This window comes from Rhinolophus ferrumequinum, chromosome 14 (genome assembly GCF_004115265.2).
Source record: "Rhinolophus ferrumequinum isolate MPI-CBG mRhiFer1 chromosome 14, mRhiFer1_v1.p, whole genome shotgun sequence".
NCBI lineage: Eukaryota > Metazoa > Chordata > Mammalia > Chiroptera > Rhinolophidae > Rhinolophus > Rhinolophus ferrumequinum.
The window spans coordinates 53,128,195-53,152,556 of NC_046297.1; positions in this window are offsets into that span (position 1 = coordinate 53,128,195).

Genomic DNA, 24,362 nt, shown 5'->3' on the forward strand with positions numbered 1-24,362 from the left:
TAACCTTTCATGGTGATAGAAGTTGCCAGACATTTATTATAAATGTACTAAATAAGGTTTAATAACTTTTAAATTACATTAACTTAATTTAAATGTAATATATAATAAATAACAAAAATATACAAATCATCTAGAATATTTTTGGTCTCTGCTTATTTATAATAACACTATGAACAAATGCTACATTTGCAAATGCATAGAGAATTTACTTCATTATCCAGTATATGAATACCAATCTGAATTTTGGGAGGTTTCACATGCTTAGCATAGGCTCAAATGGACCAGGAAGCTAGCACAAGACATAATATTTCTATATGGATACAATAGCAACTGCATCTCAGGAGGTTAAGCTATCTAATAATTACTTTATGATAACTAATTTGTCCATTTCAATTTTTTTAGAGTGTGTTTCTTCTGGGACAAAATAATCTTGATCCTTAATTTTTTTCCCAATTAACTTTTTCCTTTCCTAAAAAAAAAAGAAAGAAAAAGAAAGAAACACAATCAAAGCAAACAACGATAATGGAAAAACAAGCAAGAAACAAATAAACACTCTATTCCTGGTTGGAAAGCTTGCCTACTCAAGTGAATAGAAGAGAGTGAGGAGAAGGAATATGACAGACGAGCACAAATTCTTCCTTTCCAAAGGAAAAATAATAAAACAAATGCTTTTCTGAGTCTGACTCAACAGGCAGTAATGCCTGTAAGATAAAAAAACAAACCAAAACAAAACTGGGATTGAAAATACCTTAGGGTAAGAATGCTATCACTCTTTAATAACAGAATGAGCCTTAATTTTCATCTGTAAAATGGGAATATTTGTTTACCTCACAGAGTTTTTAGTAGCTCTCTCAAGAGGTGCGATAATATAAGAAGTTACCTTATTATCTATACATCTTCATACTACCTCTAATGGGTTGAATAGTGCATGCCCCAAAAGTGTTTCCAAATCCTAACCCCAGGAACCTATGAATGTGACCTTATTAAAAAAATAATAAAAGGGTCTTTGCAGATGAGATGAGACCATCCTGGATTTAGAGTAAATCCTAAATCCAGTGGCAAGTGTCCTTTAAAAAAAGAGACTTGACAGACAGAAAAAGCAGAGAACCATATGATTTCACTGATATGTGGTATATAAACCAAAAACAACAAAAGAACAAGACAAACAAATAAGAAACAAAAACTCATAGACACAGACAATAGTTTAGTGGTTACCAGAGGGTAAGGGGGCTGGGGGTGGGACATGAGGGTAAAGGGGATCAAATATATGGTGGTGGAAGGAGATCTGACTCTGGGTGGTGAACACACAATGGGATTTATAGATGATGTAATACAGAATTGTACACCTGAAATCTATGTAATTTCACTAACAATTGTCATCCCAATAAATTAAAAAAAAATAAAAAAAGGGAGACTTGAGACACAGAGACACAAAAGAGAAGTCAATGGGGAAAACGAAGCAGAAATTGGAGTGAAGAGTTTACAAACCAAGGAATACCAAAAAATTCTGGCAGTCACCAGAAGCTAGGAGAGAGGCATGGAACTAATTCTGCCTCATATCCTCCAGAAGGAATCAATCCGGCTGACATCTTGACTTCAAACTCTAAGAGAATAAATTTCTGTTGTTTTAAGTCACCACGTTTCTAGTTATTTGTTGTGGCAGCTCTGGGAAATTAATAACAGTATGTGGAACTGCCAATGACATTCGTCTTAGGAACTTGGCCACTGAATTTCAATTCAATAATGGGCTCTTCTTCCTTACCTCCACCTTAAATGGGAGCATATTTTACTGGAACATTTAGAGACTTCCATAAGTATTATTAATATTCTTTTATTTAAAAATACTTATGCATTCTTATGACTGTGACCTCTCTTAGAATGAGTGTCACGCAGGATGGCCTGCAGGGTCTCAGCCCCCACTCCCCACATAAGAACGCAGGACATGGTGAGGCCAAAAAGGAACACCCACGGAGCCATAGGTAGGGGAGTCACACCACTATACTCTCACTGGCGGCTGGGTTGGAGACACAGGAACCAGGAGCAACACAATTCTCAACCCTCACTGTGCCGCTTGCAGACTCAGCCACCATCTTCTTGCTAGCCCCCCCTTTTTCTGCTAGCCTAGCCTCGGCAGTTATATTCATGGCTAATGGCTCACTGGTTACAGCTGCTGGCCAACTAGCCACAGCTGCTGGCCATTTGATCACAGTCGATGGCCATTTACTACCTGAGCCAGCACCTTTCTATGTGAGGCCGAGAGCCTGGAAACTGCTTTTTGGGGCTTTGTCCCCACAATGAGTTTTATATAAACCTCTGTGTCTGATCTAGAACTTTCTAGCCCCAGCTTGAGCCCTAGCCATTTTGTTCTCTTTCTAACATCTCAGACTTGATGTAGTAGCTAATATTATACTCATTCCCTTCCACATACTCCTTCTTCCTCAAATTTGCTTCTCTGATTAAATGTCTGTAATCGCTGCCTTTTTTTTCATACTAACTACTCAGAGACAAAACCTGATTTTCATAACTCTCTCTTCCTTATAATTGCAGTAGAGTCAAACATTAACACCTGAAAATGTCTCCTTTATATTAGAATCCACTATATCTCTTTCCATCTATTCTACTGCCATCATCTGAGCTAGGTGATAATGATCTCATGCACATGTTATTCCAAGGACATACCCTGAAGGTCTTCAGGCTTGCAGCATCTGCTCCATTCTGTTATATACTGAGTATAATCATTTCATCATCACTGTTACTTTCTCAAACAAACTTCATGACTCTCCATTATCATTATCTTTAGGAGAAATTGATGATCTTAAATCTCACAGGTAAGCCCATTCATGGATGTTTCCTGCTTCTAGTGAGTTCATTCTGATCAATGTACACACTGAATGCATTTGCATTTTGCATTTAAGCCTTTGTTGATATTGCTCTCTTGGCCTTTAATATTTCCTTATCTTCTATTAGCCTATCCAAATTTCATCTTTCAACTCTGAGTTCAGGTCTCATTTTCTCCAGGCAGGTTATATTTGTCCATTTCAATGGATTTTAAGCGTATCCTTTTTTAAGTCTATAGATAGATTATCTTGTGACATTTATACTGCTTTGCTTTACTTTTGTTATTTACAGTTATTGTCTTCATAAATATATTGAAACATGTTAGGGTTTATTTAAAATTTTATCTTTAAAATGTCTTCAATAAACAGTTTTTGTGCTATACACAATGTGCACTTGCTGTATGCCCAGTATGTGACATTTAGACAACTTAAGTCTTAGGGGTTATTCTTTATTTAATTGATAGAACTATTGCTTGTGTGTGTGTGTGTGTGTGTGTGTGTGTGTGTGTATGAGAGAGAGAGAGAGAGAGAGACAGAGAGAGAGAGAGAGAGAGAGAGACAGAGAGAGAGAGAGAGACAGAGAGAGAGAGAATGCACATAGTGCAAAGAAAGCAGGGAAAGGAAAGAAATTTTGTGTTCACTAACATTAATTATAATAAAAGGTTTGGTAACTAATGCCAGAAAGAATACTCTCTGATTTCTTCCTTGGCTCTGAGACACTCCAGTTTCCCATGCAAAAGCAGTTCCCTCTAACTGTTTGGCAGATTGTTTGAGCTGGAATTAAATGTGCACAGCTGGTACCATCTGCTGCAAATTCTTTAATTCTTGTTATCTCTTAAACAGCTTTTGGTTTTGTTTTATTCATAATTTGTTTATGAAGGACAAGGAAGATCTATTGGGGTGTTAATATCAGAGTCTTAATGGATATATTGCTGCTTCTCAGATTAGTAGTAGATAGCAGTACTCTGGTGTATCAGTGTTGCTAAGGAGCTAGCTACCTAGCTTCATTGATGACCAGACTGGTTTTGAACCAAAACTAAGGTCACTTTTAAGTTGTCAAATAGGAAAATTTCTTAAGATCATAATCTTATGTAACGTTAATAGTATTTCAAATAGTTCACCTTATTTTTAATAATTTTCCTTGAATTTACTTTCTTAGATCTTTTACAATTGAAGTCTAGAACTTTTGAGTCATAATTTCCTAGCCAGCAGCCAAAATCAGAAACTTAGAAATGATAGCTGGTTCTTCTCTTTCCCTCACTTATTTCTTATTCTGTTTTCTTAATATCTCTGAAATAAGTGTCTTCTGATGTATCTCATCATCACTGACTTTGTGGAGATCCTCAACACTTCATACCCCCAGCCCAATTTGATGCATTCTTTACTGAGGACTTTGAGTGATCTTTCTGAAACACAATTCTGATCATTATACTCTCCTACTTAAAATCCTCCAATGTCTATAAATTTCGTTCAGAATATATTTGAAAAATCTGTGGATTTCTACCAGTTTCTGATGCTCCTTTTCCCCTACATTTTCTCTCTCACTTCTGTTCCCACTTTTCCTGGAAAATTCCAGAATATACTTGAAACCAAAATTCAGGTGAGTTTTTTTTTCTTTTGTAGGTTTCATTTTTTTAAATTTTTATTACATTTATAGGGGTGACATTGGTTAGTAAAATTATATAGGTTTCACTTGTACATTTTTATAATACATCATCTATATATTGCATTGCATGTTCACCACCCAGAGTCAGTTCTTCCATCACCATACATTCATTTCTTATTCTCCTTGGTTTGAGCAAAATGACCTTCATTTACGTTCCTGTAGGGATTTGTACATAATCTTGTTGGAACATTTACTATGGTATGCTGTCATTTTTAGTTGTTTTCCTCTTTGTATTAATGTTTTTGGTCCTAACGGACAATGCCTTTTTTTCCTCCAATATTTCAACTACTAGTCCAGCGCCCTGCAATATTAGACATTTGATACATTATTTAATGGATGGATGAATAATTAACAACCAGATCTCTAGTGAGATTGGCAAGAAAGAATTCAGTTCATAGTGGGTAAGTAGAGGTTCCCTCATAAATGAAAGTGAGAGAGTTATTTTTATTTAGTAATAGATACATGAACACATATTAAAATACTTTTTTCCTTGTTTTGACTTGAAATTATTCTCAAGTAATTTGACCCTGATTGATTAAAGGTTTTAAACACCTTTAATCAATGGCAGTAAGGGCAGCCAAGGCAGCTACTGGGCTCCTTTCAGTCTAAATTTAGTTTAGTATTGACAGAATTCATGCTGGTTGGTTCTCTTTGCTTACTACTCTGCATAGAGGCAAGCAACTGGCTTTTCCTTAGTCTGATATTTGTCTGATCAGGCATCAATAAGATATAGTATTTTCAGGGCATCCTGCTTAAATGCAGAGAAAATATGGAGTCTTGGCCAGGCCAATACATTGTGTAAGTGTCTATTCAGCGTCTTTAAAAAGATAGTTCATGTAAGGAGAAAATATGCAGGAAAATACAGCAAGTATTCTGTTATTGTGGAAGTCATGTTGAAAACCTATTTATAGCATTTTGAGATGCTTACTGGTCATTCTGCAAAATACTAAAGAGAGATGTTATGACAGTATCACCATTTTCTGGCAGATCATGATTTTCTGTTAGTCCAAGTCTGATAATGTTGAAAGGCTTTTCTGTCTGGAAGTAGCAATTGGATGTTTCTGTGCTATGAATAGGTGAATTTTTAAGATTTCGGTGTCCATCAAAATGAGCTGGCAACCTATTGAATTGAAAGGAATGGGAGCAAGGCCCCTGCATGTTTAACACGCTCCTTAACAAAGAGGGTAATGGATTTCACATGGGTCAGTTTTCCCAGAAAGAGGATAAGCACCCCTCCTAGGTTTATCTTAGAAAGATTTTGGGTGCCATGGGCTATTATTTAATGAATGCAAAAGCAGGTGTAAGAAATATTCAGCACAAGAAAAAAAACATACCTGCTGTTATAGTTAATTAAATTGTGTCGTGTGTGTGTGTGTGTGTGTGTGTGTGTGTGTATAATTTTCCTCAATACAAATTATAAAATTGGATTTTTGAGATATGTTATAATGTCTGGAAATCACACTAATCAGCCTACACACAGAGACTGTGGGAGAGCTAGGCCAGGATGGGGTAGGGGAAAGCGTATGTTGTTAACACGTTGAAAAGTGAGTTAAGCTGCTGCACAAATAAACAGTTTTGCATCAATTGTTTTGTTATTTGTATATAACTTTCATGTACAAGAACCCTGCATTTCATTGTCTTCATATATATAGCACAAATGAATGTTTAATGCACCTGTAAACTTTTATTTCCTTCTTCCTTTGCAGCACAGACCAGTTTTTAATTCAGGAGAGGTATGCAATCAAAAGCTTGATGTAAATTGGCATTTACATCAGTTGAAAATATTTTAATTTATTAGAAAATCATAAATGTAGAATGCTAAAATATCACTGACTTTGAAACATTTAATGTAAATGTTGTGCAGTTGCATAGTTCTATCATTCCCTAATATTTTTATAGATCATGTATGCTATTTTTGACATGACAGCTTTGCAGTGTTGTACACATATCGTGCCAATAATGCAATTATTTTTTCTTAGATATTCATAACTCTGCTGGAAAACTTTTATTGAATCACAGAACTTTACAAATATCTGGGGGTATAATTGTTTAAGTATCATTCAAAATAGTTATTTTGAATAGGAGTTCCTCCAAAATGCAACACATGCATTCTATACTTAAAAAATTGTTTTGATGACTAAAATAGTAGGTATTAACATCAATTTTTGTGTAGTGGAATATGGATCTCTGATGAGACTCTTATGCTTTGGTTGACAAGAAGATTGAATTCAAATTGCTGCTCAAGTCTCATAACAGTTTAGGGGCTTCTGACTTGCTTATCTTTCACTCTCATTTTGTCCCTGGTTCTGACATGATGTTATTGGGTGTTCAGAAATTGCTCTAGGCTGCATATGACTCCTGTCTAACCAACATGCATTTAATAGCTTTTGAGAGACTTATTTTAAACAATATTTTTTGATGGTTTTTACTTTTGTTTTTCTATTTGTACAACATAATCTCAACTATTCTTTTTTTCTGGTTATCACACTTTGATTTCCTTTCTAGTCATTACCTCACTCTCCTTGTCTGCAATCTTTATAGAGCTTGTCTGAAATCTTTATAGAGCCGTTTCTGAAGATTCCTAGCCTTACCTGGACACAATTACCTAGATTTTTTTCATTGGAATTTACTTTAGATTCTTTGAATCTTGAATAGTGTCACAAAGACTGAAAAATGACTAGAGCTGATTTATTATAGTGGTGGAAACAAATACTGTTGTAAGTTACTTCCTACTACATGGAATTTTTGATTTGCCCTGTTCTTCACTTTCTGTCTTTAAAAAAAAAAAATGTGAGTGAATCCAGTGCCTCTAGATCTCTATAAAAAATGTCCATTTTGCATCTGCTAGCCAAAATTGATTTCTGTTCCTTAACCCCCAAATAGTAACAGTCCTGTAATGCCACAAGGTCAAGATAGCAATAAACAAACAAACAAAGGAACAAACAAAAAACTGTCTAAGGTTTAAAGAGTTCTTTAATAGATGGAAACAGAAGAAAACCTGGGCTTCGTTGAAGTAGGTTTTTGTTTTTTTTCCTATAGGTATGTAATATTTTGCTTAATATCAGCTACATTATCCAACGTCACGCTCATAGTCATTGGTTATTACTTGAGCACACTATCACGACCACAGCACACACTCTAGTGCCTTTGCCACCATGAAGTCACCCTCCATTGGTATGGATATGGTACTAGATCTGGGGATGAGGGAGATAGCCCGGTGGTCTGAGAGCATAGGGGCATGAATGCTTGAAGGGGTGGATTGGAAAAATCCCTCAGTACTGATCCTATGTACAAACCACATTTCCTGATCATTACTGCTTCCTACGCCTCTGGCTGGACCATTCCATTTTTCTTCCTTTCTTTAGATTTTTAATGTCGCTTAAAATAACTTCTTGTAAGGTTCATAAAATATTTTTTTAAATAAATCAGATGCTGAATATATAGACGTGTGTGTATATTTATATTAAATTAGCAAAAATCGATTTGACAGTTGCAGTCATTTATATGATTTTTATCATTTTTTAATTCATATTTTTCTTGTATATGATCAGTTCTCATTTCTGTCCCTTCCAGCTGTTTGATTGCCTGTAGATCTATCTGGGACAGTCTAGCTCTCATTTTCTTATTCGTTTATTCTAATTATGCAGGAACTTGGAAACCACACAACTAAATTCTGTACTATTGATTCCCTGTAATAAGAAATAGGATCTCAGAGAGAAAATGAGAATCACTACTGTGAATAGGGTGTGAATTTAAATGTGAGGAATTTTAGGCTCACTTGTTGGCTCCTATGTCTGTGTTCTGTACTAATGGACATTGTTAGTTAATCGTATTTGAGAATGGTGAGTTAATTTACTACCTTACATTTTTTTATTTATACCATTTCAGTGTATGCGAAGTGATCAAGTAAAACATTATCTTCAGGGAGTTTAAGCGGCTTGCTATGGTCATAAGACAAGTTTAGTGGACATGTAAAACACATTTATTTTCTTGCCCTGGCCAGATTCCTGTGCTTCACAGTGTATGTGTGTTTTGCTGTTCAGGCTTGCACATGCCATCTTTTGAGAGGATTGTTCTTGGGGATCTTTATAAAATCTGACGTGCCTGGGGGTCTTTGTCCCACCTTCCTCTGGAGGTTGCCCATATCCAGTGCTGTGCTGGTAAGAAAGGATAAAATCTCAGCCCCTTTATCTCAACGTTGACAAAGTATAATGTGTGATTTATGTTCCTGTGTTTCTCAAGGGATTGATTAGGCTGGATCTGAGACTTCACCTAAAATTGCAGCCTTGTTTAGTTACTTTTCCTTCCTTGTCGTAGCATGATGATCCATATTGGAGCCTGAGGCAAAACAAAAATATGTACCCATATATACTTGTTCAGAAATATTCTCCCGTATTTTAAACCAAGTGGAAGAAGTTAATGTAAGATTTACAATTTAAAAAAAATAACAATATTTAAAGGTCTGTGTTGTCGCATCTCTTTGCATGCCATTGTCAGCTATCACAAGCCTACTTGACAGGAGGGCTGGAAACCCTATGCTTGAAAATGGCTGTTCTTCTTGTACAACGCGCAGGGTTATACATCCAACAGAGAACAGCACAGTTCTCTTTTGATATATTGTTCATCGTGGCTTTTTCGTATTAGTTTCCATTTACGTAAACTATTGCCTTAAAATATAATTTTTCTTGATTACTGAGTTTTGTGGCATCCTTTTATATTTTGCACCTGAGTGAGTGCCTTACTCACTTCCTTTCATCCAGACCTTGCTTTCCTGTCCTGCTTCGCCCACTCCCTTTTCTGCTTTCTGCTGGGAACACTTCCATGATAAATCATTTGGGTCCTTGGTCCATGTTCTCTGTTAATGGACATTGTTAGAATAGTGAGAGAATCTTTGTCTCAGAGTCAGTTCTAGGAGAACCTGATCTAACGCAGAGAATAAGCACAGCTTAGATTAAATCACAGATTATGGTCTTTTGGCCAGTATTTTTTCTCTGACACCAATCTTGGCCTTGTTAAATAATTCTTCTTCTGCTGTTTACGGTTGCTGTACATGTATACATCTGGTTAAGTTTTTCATGAAATAAATTCACCTTTTTATAAAACATACATTAATTGTATGTGTTTTACATAGAACTCAGTGAATATAATTGTGTCTCCCATAAACACGATTATATACAGTTGAATGCATAATTGTTGTACATTCCATTGTTTATATTTCTAAATAAATTATCTCACTGTAAATAAACAATTGCTGTTTTATAATTCTAACCACCTTAGGCTGTGTTAGACTCAAACAAGCAAACATTTGCTGTTAGTCAAGTTAGGAAACTTTATTTCAATGTACAAATCAAGGTACATTAAAAAGACAAATTTGTTTTCACTAACTAGATAAAAACGAAACCCCCTATACCAAATTGAGAGATAATGTAGTTAGATTTTGTGCCATTAAATGACAACAAACAAAAATGCTATCTCTAGAAGAATTCGAGATGCCTTTCAGGAATTGTGTCTTTTCCTATAGTGAGCTTGATATAATAAAGTATAACTTTAAATTTTGTGGTCAGATGACATCAAATAATCAGTGTAACTGAATTTCAAATATTTCACGTGGCTAAAGTACCATATTAAATTATACCCCTTAAAGTCAAAAAGACCTCATCAGCCTTTCATGTAATTCACTCCATGCACAAATGGGAGGACAGCAGTTTTCAGGTGTCTGGAAGCCAAATGATAGTTTGCTGGAGATGGAAAAGTGCTGGGTGCTTCCCCAAGCCCACTAGGGGGAGTTTCAGTATTTGAATGTGGTATCATGGGGCTTGCCATATGCTGAACCAGATCAGTCAGGAAAAACAGTGGAAATTGTTTGAATCTTCTAAGCCTTGATCTCTTATGTTTTTATACCATTTACTGAGACTTTCAATGATTTATTACCCTTAAAATCTTAACTTACTGACTTTTTCATGTGGGTCCTGTTGACTTTTTATTTATGAAAATAAATTTATATTCAGCTAATGCTGATTAATCAATTAATCTACTTATTTCCTCTTTTATTTATTCTCTAATGAAGGGTTATTGTATGTCTTATGTGTGCTAGACACTGCATTTTATTTGAAAGACCAATAAATAAATAAAATTAGGCAAAGTTTTTGCTTCAGGGTATTTACAGTTCTGTGGAAGGAAAAAAAACAGAAAATTATAATAAAGCATTATCATTGTTATGATAGGCTACTATAATATTCAATGCAGCATATTCAGGAGCATTTTATTCATTTTTCAAGGGCAGGAACATATCATTAATCTGAAACTTAAAATATGAATAGAATTTAGCCGTACCAATTTGTGTGGATGAATTGGGGGAGGCAGGGATAACATTTGATGAAAATGAAAACTTTATGTAGTTGGAGAATAGGAATGTCAGGAAGGGAAAATGGAGACTTCTGTGCATTTTACTTTTTTTGACATAGTCGTGTCATTCATAGCATTTATTCAAACAATCATCAAATGTTTTAGAGTTTCATCTTCAATTAGTATTGGAGTGCTACGATAATTTTCTAATTAGTCTCCTTAGTGTTGAGTACACAATGGAATTGTGAATATTGGAAAATATGGATTTGGTATGAAAGTCCACAAAGTTGGATGGGGGAAGGAAATTCAAGGGTGTGAGGACAATGTAGAAAGATAATAAGATTGAAAGAACATGTTTAACAAACTGGGATGAAATAATTGGAAACCAAGATGGTTGAACTAGATGAAGCAATTCACTGGATGACAATAATGTCTAAGATGTGGCCATGGGTGCAGGTAGTGATAGTGGAAGAAAAATTAAGGCTTTTCCTACAGATGAAGAAGTTATAATCTGAGAAATCAGGGTGTTTGAGGTGTTGTCCATATAGACATTGAGTCATCCAAAAACATAGAGAATTTGCAACAAGGAAGATGTTTTTTATTTAAAAAGGGAAGGCAAGATGGTAGTTGAGAGTGATTTAATAAATGTGGATACAGAAGGTGGTATATACACACCATCCACAGAACAGCAGGGATTTTTACTGAAGCTTGGAGAAATAACAAATGTTATGGAAGATATGTTGAAGTTAGAAGTTATGATCATGGCTATCTTCTGATATTACTGTAACATCTATGAGGATTCTGCAGTGGAGGAATCTCAATCTAGAAAGGTTTCATAGACTAATCATGAGGTACTTTCAAATATTTAATATATAACTATGTTAAGCTTTTGCTACAAGTTGATTTTAGTACATCCAAATCCAGATATTTGAGTTTCTTAAATACTGATTAATCCAGCAAATAGGATTTGATATACAAGGTTTAAGTTTGTGAGCTTTCCACCATGTGAACATAAGGTGGACAGTTCACAAACTTAACTGACCTTCGTATATCACTGGGTAAGACTGTGAGGAGTTCCTTAGTTGTTCATGTGTAACAGAAGTATCACAAATCCTTAACTCATAAGGTTTGTTTTTATGAGGATTATGTTGAATAATGTAATTAAAGAGCATAGCATAATAGATAATATTGGACAGTATTGATCAAAATAAAAGATTTGTTTTATTGAAGGAAAGAAATGTATCCTTGTTGTTAATAGGATGTATTAAGTCACTACATTGAGGGGAAAATATGCACATGTCTAAGTCATCATGAGTGTTATAGTCTGAATGTTTGTGTCCCCCTAAAATTCATACATTAAATTCTAATGCCTAATGGGATGATATTTGGGATGATATTTGGCATTTGAGATGTGATTCTGTCCTCATGAAAGGGATTAGTGCCCTTATAAAAGAGACCTCAGAAATATCCCCTACCCCTTTTGCCATGTGAGGTTACTGCTAAAAGACAGTGGTCTATGAGAGAGGAAGCAGGCTTTCACCAGACACCAAATCTGTCAGCACCTTGATCTTGGGCTTCCCAGCCTCCAAGAACTGTGAGACATAAGGGTCTGTTGTTTATAGCCACCCAATATTTGCTATTTTTGTTATAGTAGCCTGAGTAAACTAAGACAGTGGGTAAACAGAAAAAAAAAGGAAGATGACATTGTAGAATTTTATGTCTTTATAACCATAAACACAAGGCATTCAACAAAGGAAGTTTGAATAAGTGTGCTATCCAAAATATAGTTGTAGATATCAGGAAAACAATTAAAATTGTTTTAAATCACTGCCTTTTGGAAGGGAAAATTTGGAGGGAAGAGAGGGTAGCCACACCAGTTAGAATGGCTATCATCAAAAAGACAAGAGACAACAAGTATTGGTAAGGATGTGAAGAAAGAGAACTCTTGTGTACTGTGGTTGGAATGTAAAATGATGCAGCCACTATGGAAAAAAGTATGGCGTTTCCTCAGAAATTAAAAATAGAACTACCATACGATCCAGCAATCCCTCTTCTGGGTATATACCCGAAAGAAATGAAAACAGGATATTGAAGAGATCTGTACTCCCATGTTCAAATTGAAGCATTACTTATAGTAGCCAAGACATGGAAACAACCTGTACCTATAAAAAGATAAATGGATAAAGATGATTTTATACATATATATGTGTACACACACACACAAACACACACTCACAAGAGGTCTGACAATTAAGTTTGCAAACTTATTGCCACAAAGTTGCTAACCTTTTTCAATATTAAAGTGGCTATTCATTATGAATTTGTATCAACTGGACAAACAGTTAACCAAGTTTGCTCTTTGGAAGTATTGAAAAGCCTGCGTGAAAAAGTTGGACCACCTGAATTTTTTCCAACAGTTCATGGGTCTTGCATCATGACAATGCATCAGCTCCCACGGCACTGTCTGTGAGGGAGTTTTTAGCCAGGAAACAAATAACTGTACTGGAACACCCTCCCTACTCACCTGCTCTGGCCCCCCAATGACTTCTTTCTTTACACAAAGATAAAGGAAATATTGAAAGGAAGACATTTTGATGACATTCAGGACATGAAGGTAATACAACAGCTCTGATGGCTCCAGAAAAAGAGTTCCAAAATTGCTTTGAAGGATGGAATATGTGCTGGCATCAGTGCCTAGCTTCCCAAGGGGAGTACTTCGAAGGTGACTGTAGTGATATTCAGCAATGAGGTATGTAGCACTTTTTCTAGAATGAGTTCGCAAACTTACTTGTCAGTCTTTGTATATACATAAGTATATATACAGATGAACACACACTCAATGAAATATTATTCAGCAGTGATAAAGCACATCCTGATAATTCCAACAACATGGATGGAACATGAGGGCATTATGCTAAGTGAAATAAGCAAGACAGAGAGAAACAAATACTATGTGGTATCACTTATATATGAAGGAAAAACAGTCAAACTCATAGAAACAGAGAGTGGAAAAGTGGCTGGAGAGTAGAGGAAATAGGGAGAGGTTAGTAAAGGGTACAACCTTTCAGCTATAAGATGAAGAAGGTCTGAAGATCTTGTTTAAAAAATGGTCACTAAAGTTAATAACACTGTATTATATAATTGAATTTTGCTATGGGAGTAGAACTTAAATATTCTCACTCCCTAAAAAAAAGATAAATATGTGAGGTGATGGATAAGTTAATTAACTGGATGGGGGAAATCCTTTCACAATGCATATGGATATCAGATCACCACAATGTACTTTAATTTTTTTACAATTTTATATGTAAATTATACCTCAATAAAGTTGAATTTTAAAAAAAGCTTTGATGTTTGAAACATGTGCACTACTGATGAAAATAGCTTTTAAATATTTTAAATAATTATGATAAAAATCAAATAAGGAAATTAGGTAATTGGGTAAACTAGTACACATATTATTAGAAAAAAATTCAGAAAGCAATTTTTACAAAAAAGATAAAAATACATTTGAAAATAATACTGTGTTTTAGTATGACACTTGTTTTTTGGGTTTTTTTTTTTTGTTTGTTTTTTTATTCAATTTATTGGGGGTCACATTGGTTAGTAAAAGCATATAGGTTTCATGTGTACAACTCTATAATACATCCTCTATATATTGCATTGTGTGTTCACCACCCAAAGTCAACTTTCCTTCCAAAGGTATCACGATATGTTTTAAGCATATAAACTATTAATCTAGTAATTTCAATCATATGTTTCCTAGTTAAATTCCCGTGTCTGATGAAAGAAGTGAACCCAAAATAATAAATCTACTAAGAATTCATCTATTAAGAATTACTATTACATTTTTGTACTTATTTTAAGACAGATGGGGGGAAATAAATTCATTTTTTTTTTAATAGTGCTGACTACACATACATGTCAGGTAAAAAATGAAAACAAACAGATTTAAATATTTCTTTAAAGTGAAATTTAAGAAACTAAAATTCTAAAGTGCTCAGTAATGTTAAATACAAAATAAATTTAAAAACTGTCATAAGCCAGGTGCAGCATAATGCTGTAATGTATGGGAATATTTATCTGATTCTAAGATAAGCATTCTACACAAAAAGGCCTAGAAAATATAAATAGATTGACAGTTTCAACTATATTAAACAAGAAACAAATCCTCACGTCAAAAATATCAGAAGCAAAGTGAAAACAATTACAAGTAAAATCTTTAAAACAAGTTTAACAGGAAAAAGATAAAAAAAAAAAAAAACTTTTATATCTAAAGCATTCCTATAAGTCAATTTTAAAAAATAGTTAAAGAGCCAATAAACTATGAAAAAAATTAACCGTTCGCATAACTTAAAAAAATACCAGCTTAAAAAATAAAAGGCAAATGTTGGAAAGAATGCTAGGTCACATCATCCACGAGCTGTCTTTATTCACTTTTTGTTTGCAAATTAAAAACAAAATAAAACAAAACAAAAAACAGACAATTTTGTAGAATTGAGCAAAAAGTATAAGTATTCATACAATTTACCTAGCAATTCTTTTTCTAGTATCTGTCCTTGAGATATTATTCCCACAAATATATTGCACTTTGAACAAATATATTCAGTGCAAATTTGAGTTCATGAAAATGGAAAACAATCAAATATCCATCATGATTGAAACAGTTAAATGAAATATGGCAACTTTTTACAATGGCATGCTATGTTATAATAAGAAAAACGTAAGTTAGATGTCTATAAATGGATATGAAGTGATTGCTAAAACACATTATCAGGTAAAATACGAAAAAATACAATATAATCCTTTTATGTGAACTAAATATATTTCTAAATGTATAGAAAAATGTTGGAGGCATGTACATCAAGTAGTTATAAAGGTTTGCTTTAACACTAAATTTTGTCTTCTTAGAGAATGTAACAAAACTTTACAAGAATATTTTCATGTGTCATATGTTACAAATGTAAAGTTCTTAGACTCATAATCTTAATCTCTGTTATAGCAATTTTTATAAAAAATGTTTCCCTTTTCAACATATTAATTCCATTAAGAGTAATATACATAATTAAACTGTGGTAAAAATGTTGTAAATAGGCAAGAAAAACTCATCACTAACATAAAACTCATGTCTGAAAATGTATTATTTAATTTAGATTTGCTGTATTTAATTATTACTATTATTGATTATTGTTTCATGTTATGAACAAAAACAAATCATATCTTCTGCCTTTGTTGTTTTCCCCGCACCATTTAATATAAGTGATAGAAAAGTTAGTGAACATAACTTTTTAGCAAATGATACACTTCTTATTGTAAGTCATTGATCTTCTATGATGTTGAACAGAGACCAACTATTCTCACTGGGATGTACATAGAAAGTGGTGAAATAAGATGGATGTGTTTCCCTTCATGTTTAAAGATTTCTAATTATGACACATGCACCTTTTACTAAATAAATCAACATTACGGTAACAGCCAATGGTGGTGATGTGCATTCATTTATTATCTCAGTAGATACTGTCTTCCTGAGTGTGGTATAAATGGTAACACAAAAACAGACTTTACTATGATTCAACAGCATAATCAAATACATTTGACAATACTTGTGGGGAAAGGAAAAAGTATTTAGAATCAAGTTTTATTTTCACTGTTAAAACATTTCTCAAGAGCTAATTATTTGTCTAAATTCATTTATTTTGAACACTTAAAAATTTAAGCTCATATATTTCAATTCAGCTGTTGTTTGGTGATGATACCAATGTTGACAAACATTTAGTGATTTGTCAACATTCGAATAGTCACTTATATTATAAGTCAGGTCTAGAACTCAGACATTTTGACTTTCATTCCAGTATTTATTATATTTCTATTAAATAACATATTTTTAAATAAGTTTAAAGAAAAATATTCAAGTACACTACATGAAAGAGCTTAAACATATAATTAATTAACCCTAGAAAAATAATGATAATTCACACATTTTTACCTTGCTTTATGAAATAGATGTGTGTGCACATGTGCCGTTAGCAATCCTTTGGCTATTTATATATTAATGCTGCACCTATTTAGCTAGACTCAGAAATGGTGACACTAATATACAGATGGATATAAGAAAAGTCAAAAACAATTACTGTTTGGGAGAACAAAATATAATACATAGAGAACTTACTCAATTATCTTTTAATATTATTTTGATTAAATAAGCAAATCTGTGTCATTAAAGGAACACATAATTACCTTGTGCTAATTAATCCAGCTTTATCCTTTTTTTTCTATATGCACACACTCTTTACAGTCTCTTAGACACTTGGAGCTTCAGTTACCACTGTTGTAGATTTCTTCTATGCTTACGTCTCTTTTCCTAATTTCTCTTCCTCAGCTAACTTCTTTTCTACCTGATTTCTTAAATGTTGTCAAAAATCATACATTTAGAATTCCTGAAATGATTCATCGACTTCTCTTGCTGAATTAATTTTTCTCCATCTCCATTCCAGTAATTTACACTTGAAAACCAGTGTGTTATTAATACCTCCCTTCTTATCTACTGAATACAATTAATACATAGAGAATGGCTTTCATGTTCCCGGCACTGCTACATGCCATGACTTCTCAACCACATTCTTATCTTGTAAATTTCAATCTTTTGGGAGAGAAAGAGAACCAGAAAGTCACAGCCCTATAAAATAAAACTATAGAAATATCCAAGGGCACTTTGATAGCATATTGAATCATTGATGTTGAGGAAAATAAGGCTAGGCAAAAAGATTGAGCAGAAGTCAGGGAAGTAAGGTAATACCAAATACTGGCAATTGCATTTCTGGAACATTCTTTGCTTCTGATAGGTATTCCACCATTGAAATGAGACAATTCTAATTGAGGCTCTCATTACTTGTAGAATAACTATTGTAAAATTATCTATCAAAGACTTTTATCCTTTTGTTTCTGTTTTATTCCTGTCTACTCTTTCACAGGGGTGTCAGTTGTTGGTTATCTTGGTATTTTATAAATTCCTGCTCTTCATATTCCTCTACTAGAAAACTTCAGATGTTTCCTATTGTTCACTAGTCTCTTACTCAATCCACAGACTGAACTCAGCATTATATGTCACAAGTCTAATTCACATACTAAGATTGTTATGTTCAGTATGGCAGTCACAATGCAGACGTGGCCATTGAAATTTCAAGTTAGAATAATTAAAACTAAATATAATTATAAGCTTAGTTACTTAGTCATGCTTGCTACATTTTAAAGTGCTCAGTAGTCACATGTGGTTAGTTGATACTCTACTGGATAGCACATATAGTGAACAATTTTATCCTCTCAGAAAGTTCTATAATATGGTGGTGCTACAGGTTCTCACAAAATTGAAGTAATTTTTTCTCCTACTACATGACTCTCACTTCCTCAACATATATGATTTTGCCCCTTCTGATTTTTCATCCTAGAATGCCTTTTCAGGTAATGTTTTCAGATTTTTTTGGATAGATACCTAAGAGAGGGACTGCTGGATCATATGGTAAGTCTATTTTTAATTTTTTTGAAGAATCTCCACACTGCCTTCCATAGCGGCTGCACCAATCAGCATTCCCACCAACAGTGTATGAGGGTTCCTTTTTCTCCACAGCCTCTCCAGCACTTGTTACTATTTGTCTTGTTGATGATAGCCATTCTAACTGGTGTGAGGTGACATCTCATTGTGGTTTTTATTTGCATTTCTCTGATGTTTAGTGATGTTGAGCATCTTTTCATATGTCCATTGGCCATCTGTATGTCCTCTTTGGAGAAACGTCTATTCAGGTCTTCTGCCCATTTTTTTAATTGGGTTGTTTGTTTTTTTGTTGTTGAGTTGTATGAGTTCCTTATATATTTTGGATATTAGCCCCTTATCAGTTGCATTGTTTGCAAAAATCTTCTCCCATTCAGTTAGTTACCTCTTTATTTTGTTGATGGTTTTCCTTTGTTGTGCAGAAGCTTTTAAGTTTGATATAGTCCCATTCGTTTATTATAAGTTTTACTTCCCTTGCCTTTGAAGTCAAATTCATAAAATCCTTGAATAAAGAAGTTGTGGTATATATACATAATGGAGTACTATTCTGCCATAAAAAAGATGAAATAGTGCCATTTGTGACAACATGGATGGATCTTGAGATTGTAATGCTAAGCGAAATATGTGAGACAGAAAAAGTCGAGAACCATATAATTTCACTGATATGTGGTATATAAAACTGAAAACAACAAAAGAACAAGAAAAACAAATGAAGAAACAAAAACTCATAGACACAGACAATAGTTTAGTGGTTACCAGAGGGTAAGGGGGCGGAGGGTGATAAATGAGGGTAAAGGGGATCCAATATATGGTGATGGAAAGAGAACTGACTCTGGATGGTGAACACACAATGTGATATATAGATGATGTACTACAGAATTGTACACCTGAAATCTGTGTAACTTTGCTAACAATTGTCACCCCAATAAACTTTAATTAAAAAAAAAAAGAATGCCTTTTCTTCCATTTCTCCTTGTTTAAATGGCATCCATCCTTCAAGATCCAGTTTATCTACTTTCTCCTCCATGATGTTTTCCTTTATCCCTATGTCCAGGAATGATGTTTTAATTATTTAATTTATCAGTCTTTCTGTGACACGTATGACTTTATATCTTTATACATGTCTTATTTATCCACTAGATTATAAACTCTCTGGCTGCCATATTTTATTTACCTTTGTATTTTCTATGACACCACATCCTTCAAATTTTATCAAGTACATATTAAATGATTAGATTTTAATTGACTTTAGTTCTTAGATTTACACATGTAGTATTAATTTCTATAACCTTTGTTTATAATGTTGAGAAAAAGGTTGGAAAGGGAATATTTAGAGGCTTAATAAAAATTATCTGGATGATTGTAATTTTATTACTTTTATGTATTTGAACAAAGACAAAATGCTTAAAAATACAATTAATCTATTATCTCTCAATTAAAGAACAAGTAATTACTCCAGTCTATGAGAGGTTTAGAAAATTCCCTATTGACAGAAACTAGCAGTATTTTTTTTTTAATCCGTCAAGAAACAGGTTCATTCAATTTTTATTCCACTTTGATGTTTATTCTCAAAATTTTGATAATCCACATGCTTTGTAATCTCATTTCCAATTAGATTACTTCTCTCCTCATAGATGCTTTTCTATCAGGTAGCTTTGTGTTTTCAACACTTTCAACTTATTTTTAAACACATCAGTGTTCCTTCTAGATAACTTCAATCAAACAATTCCTGTTTAATTATCAATAGTCCATGCTCATCCACCATGAGCCGTTTGGCTTTTTCTTGCACTACAGGGCTTTTGAAAGCATTATGGTCAGGGTGTACAATATTCATTCCATACAGTTCTTGGATAGTTTCTATTTTCTTATGTCCCCAAGCAATTTGTATTATTTAACGGTTATCACTTTTCATGGGGACAATAGACTTACTGGTTCCCAGTTGGTGTTTCCCATTAACATTGGCTTGATAGATCCAACCCAAAGGCATCGCTGATGGAGGTTTGCAGAGTCTGATTTTGTAGGATATTGTTAAAGAGAAAACCACAGGCCCAAAAGTGGCTCACTTGTGCTAAAGCCCATGATGTCAAACCTAGATTTATGTAATACCTGATTTAATTTCTCTTTCAACCGCTCCCAGAAACATATTAATCAACAACTCTGGAATTTTCTGGTCAACACCAATGAGGCAATCTGTTATCTGGGACTTTCCTCCCCCCCGACCCCCACCCCACCATAGAAAGAAGAGGCAATCTGTATGATAAAGACCCTTGGTATTCCCTTTTCCCCAAAATAACATGTCCCAGTCTAAAAATATATATATATATATATATATATATATATATATATATATATATATATATATATATATTTTCTTTGTTACAAGCTCCTTAGCCCCATCTTTAAAAAAAAAAAATCCTTCTTCCTATAAAAACCTTAGATTTTGTATTAATACAACCCCTGGAACGCTGCCCTTCTAGTTGCTAGATAGGATGCTTCCAGATTCATGAATTGCTTAATAAAACCTATTAGATCTTCATTTACTCAGTTGATTTTTTTAATCCTATCAATGCCAATATATTCTCTGGTATAAAATAGATAACCATTTCATATTCTTCTGGGGAAGAATCCCCAATTTGCAGTGTCAAGGAGACCTTTCTGACCATAACCACTGGCCCTCTGTAACCATCAATGGCGCTGAGGGGGCCAGGATATATCTGAGGATTATCATGTATTAGGGTACATTTGCTCCAGTATTAACCAGAACAGACAACTTTTCTTTCTGGGGGACCAGTGAATAATGAGGTCAACATGAGGCCTCTGACAGCCCCCAAAGGCCCTCACCTGGAGGCAATCTTGACCTGCATCGTATACCCATAGCTTGGGAGGCACCTACCCTGAATAGGTCTTTATCCCTGAGGCCTCTGCTGGAGTAGGGGTTGCATCAGGGATAACACAGGCAACAAGGGCAGGGCTGAACTATTATTCAAGTTTTGAAGCTTTCCACAGGTTGACCAACATAGTTTTGGCTGTTGCTCTATATTTTCAGGTGGAGTCCCAGCAGCATTGAGGTCAAATTGCATTTGCTCTGGGTTACATTTACCAGACCCTTTAGAGCCTAGTGGGATAGCCTTTTGGCTTTTCGAGGACCCTTTCTGTTTTGGGTCTTTCCCACAGCTCTACCCATTCCTGGAATGTATCAGTTTCTCTCAGATCATCAATGGATTGCCCAACATCTTAAGTATCTTGTTGCACAACTGGGCTCAGCATGGATATCAGCGTCCCACACCAGGTGCTGCGGATGGACTGGAATATCTTAGCTTTCATTCTTGTCGTGAATGTGGGGTGATCATGGCCTCGAAAAACAGAGGTGTAGATGGCCTGTCTCATTTCCAACTCCCTAAGAATTGGTTGTACTGCCTCTATAGATTTCCAGGCTCCCATGTACTCAGGGAGATACACTCTTCCTGGGCCAAGCCTCCCTGCAAGCTAGAATGATCCAGTCTATAATGAACTGAATACCCTGAACCCCCATCCCCACCCTCAGGGCCATGAAGGTGCTGCCAGAGGGCAGGGTGTGTGGTGTTGTTGCTGATTTTCTCTTGCATCCTGACCAACAAGAAAAATGCCATCACATCTCGTTGCATCCCATAGCTGCACTAACCATGCCTGAAAACTTACACTGGCCTTTTGCGGGAACTGGTAGCTATATCAATAAGCTCAGCTGGAGTATATTTTCTCATCAGGAACATTTATTGAACTGGGTGCTGCTCCCCTGGCTGGGGTTTCTGTTGTTCTTTTGATTTTCTTTGCATTAAGGGTTAGACTACATGGGACTTTTCATCTGTTTCATTGTCAATCACCACAACGTTTTCTTGTTGGCTCTCCTCACTTTCCCAGGGATTCAACTCTTAGTGTTTTGAACAGGTTTTGTTACAAGCACTCGGACAGTAACCCTCATCAGTTTGAGTTCCCAGTGTCATGCGATGCCTTTGGTCCCACTCACCACACAAGAACGCAGGTTATGGTGAGGCCAAAAGGGAACACCAACGGAGCTATGGACAGGGGGTTTATATCACTATATTTTCGCTGACAGCTGGATTGAAGATACAGGTAGCAGGAGATACATGATCAGCAATCTGCAATCCACTTCTCTGCCAACGAACCAACCCCGCCAGCATAGCCACACAGTTATATTAGTGGCTAATGGCTAACTGGTTACAGCTGATGGCCACCCAGGCACAGCAGATGGCTATTTGATTATAGATGATGGCCATCTAATAACAGATCCAGCATCTTTCCATGTGAGGCCGAGAGCCTGGAAACTGCTCTCCTGGCTCGGTCTCCACGCCAGCTTTGCAAAATGGCATGCTATCTATGACTCATTATCCTGCTCTCCCACTTGTGGCCAGCCCTGAAGCTACTAGCAGAGTATTAACAACTACATGTCTTCCTGTAACCTCAGCTCTTTTTCCAGCTTGCTGACTCTGGCTCCAGACTCTAGTTGGGCTTTGGTGTTCTGCAAAACTGCCCACAGTAGGGCCAGCCCACTGCCGCAGCCATTAATTTTCTGTTATTTGTCTCAGGGAACGCAGGCAATTCCTCAAACAAGCGCATTAGACCAGCCGGAAAAGTGTTTCCAGGGGGTCTGGGCATCTGCATACCTAGCAGCCTACTCGCAGGTAGTCCACAACCATCTAACACAGGTCCACCCCTTCCTACGTAGAGGTCAAAGGCCAACTCAAGATTTCCCTCCTGGATGCATCCTTTCCAAGACTCATTTTTTCCGTCTCCTGGCTACAGACACCACAGAAAGAGGAAGACCACTCCAGACTGGTAGGTGACAGGTTCAATAAGCAAGGGAACTTACAAAAGAGGCTTGTTTTGGGTGGCTGTCCGATGAGTTGATCTCCATACCTGCCCACCAGAATCTTAAGTGTTTATATAGAGGCCTTAAAGGAGTTCCGTCACACATAACATCCAGCTGATCTTAACAACATGTTGTTTTTTCAATGGCTGCGCCCTTGACAACGGCTCAGACTGTGGGACTCATGGGCAGAAGTCCCTTCCAAAAACAGAGAGTGGGTGAGTAGCCTTGTATAGCCAGGGTCCAGCTGGCTGGTCAGCTGGAAGTCATATCCTCTGGATGACTTCCTCCATCACTGTATCACCTCTCTCCTACGGTAATGAATGTTGACAATTGAGTTGCTTATATATGAAGTGGGGGATGGGGAGTAAGATAATGAGGAAGCGGGAAAGACAAGGCTCATGGTGAATAGAGGGCAGATGTGGAACATTGGCTAATCCATTCAAACATCTTGTTAACATGTAGAGTAAGGTAGCATTTTACTCAGAACCAGTTTAAAGTCAGGCTTTTGGTTAACTTTGAAACATATATCTTAAATTTTAAAATAATTCATTTAAATCAGACATCTGATATTTCATCAGAGGCTCCAGAGGCAAAACCTTTTGCTCAAGATGTCACAACTAGTGAGTGGAAGAGGTGAGATTTGAACCCTGGCTTTTCCTCTCCAAGTCAGGTAACATAACTCATATTGACCCGTACTAACTATATTGACTGCATTAATCATTCCCTAGACGATAGTTAAAATCCCTTTCTCTTCTTGTATAAATGCCATTGATTTTAAGAGATTTTTAGTATTCCCAAAATGGAATGAGTATAAAATAAAGCAAAGCTTTCTGTATTTCTTATATCTATATGAAATTATGCTGCTTCATTCCTAGTTAATTTACTGTTGAAAAGGAAGCTATCCATTTGTCAATGATAGGATTTATGACTATTATAAACTAGAAAGGAAAACATATTTTGTTTCTTTTAATTTTTCTCATCACAATATGAAAGTTACTGAAGGCAGTGCACTTTACGGTAGGAATCAGGTTTTCCTGGGTTTACCAAGGCCATTTCTTAGTTCTTCAAAATGGTGAAGTAAATTTTAACAAGATACTTTAT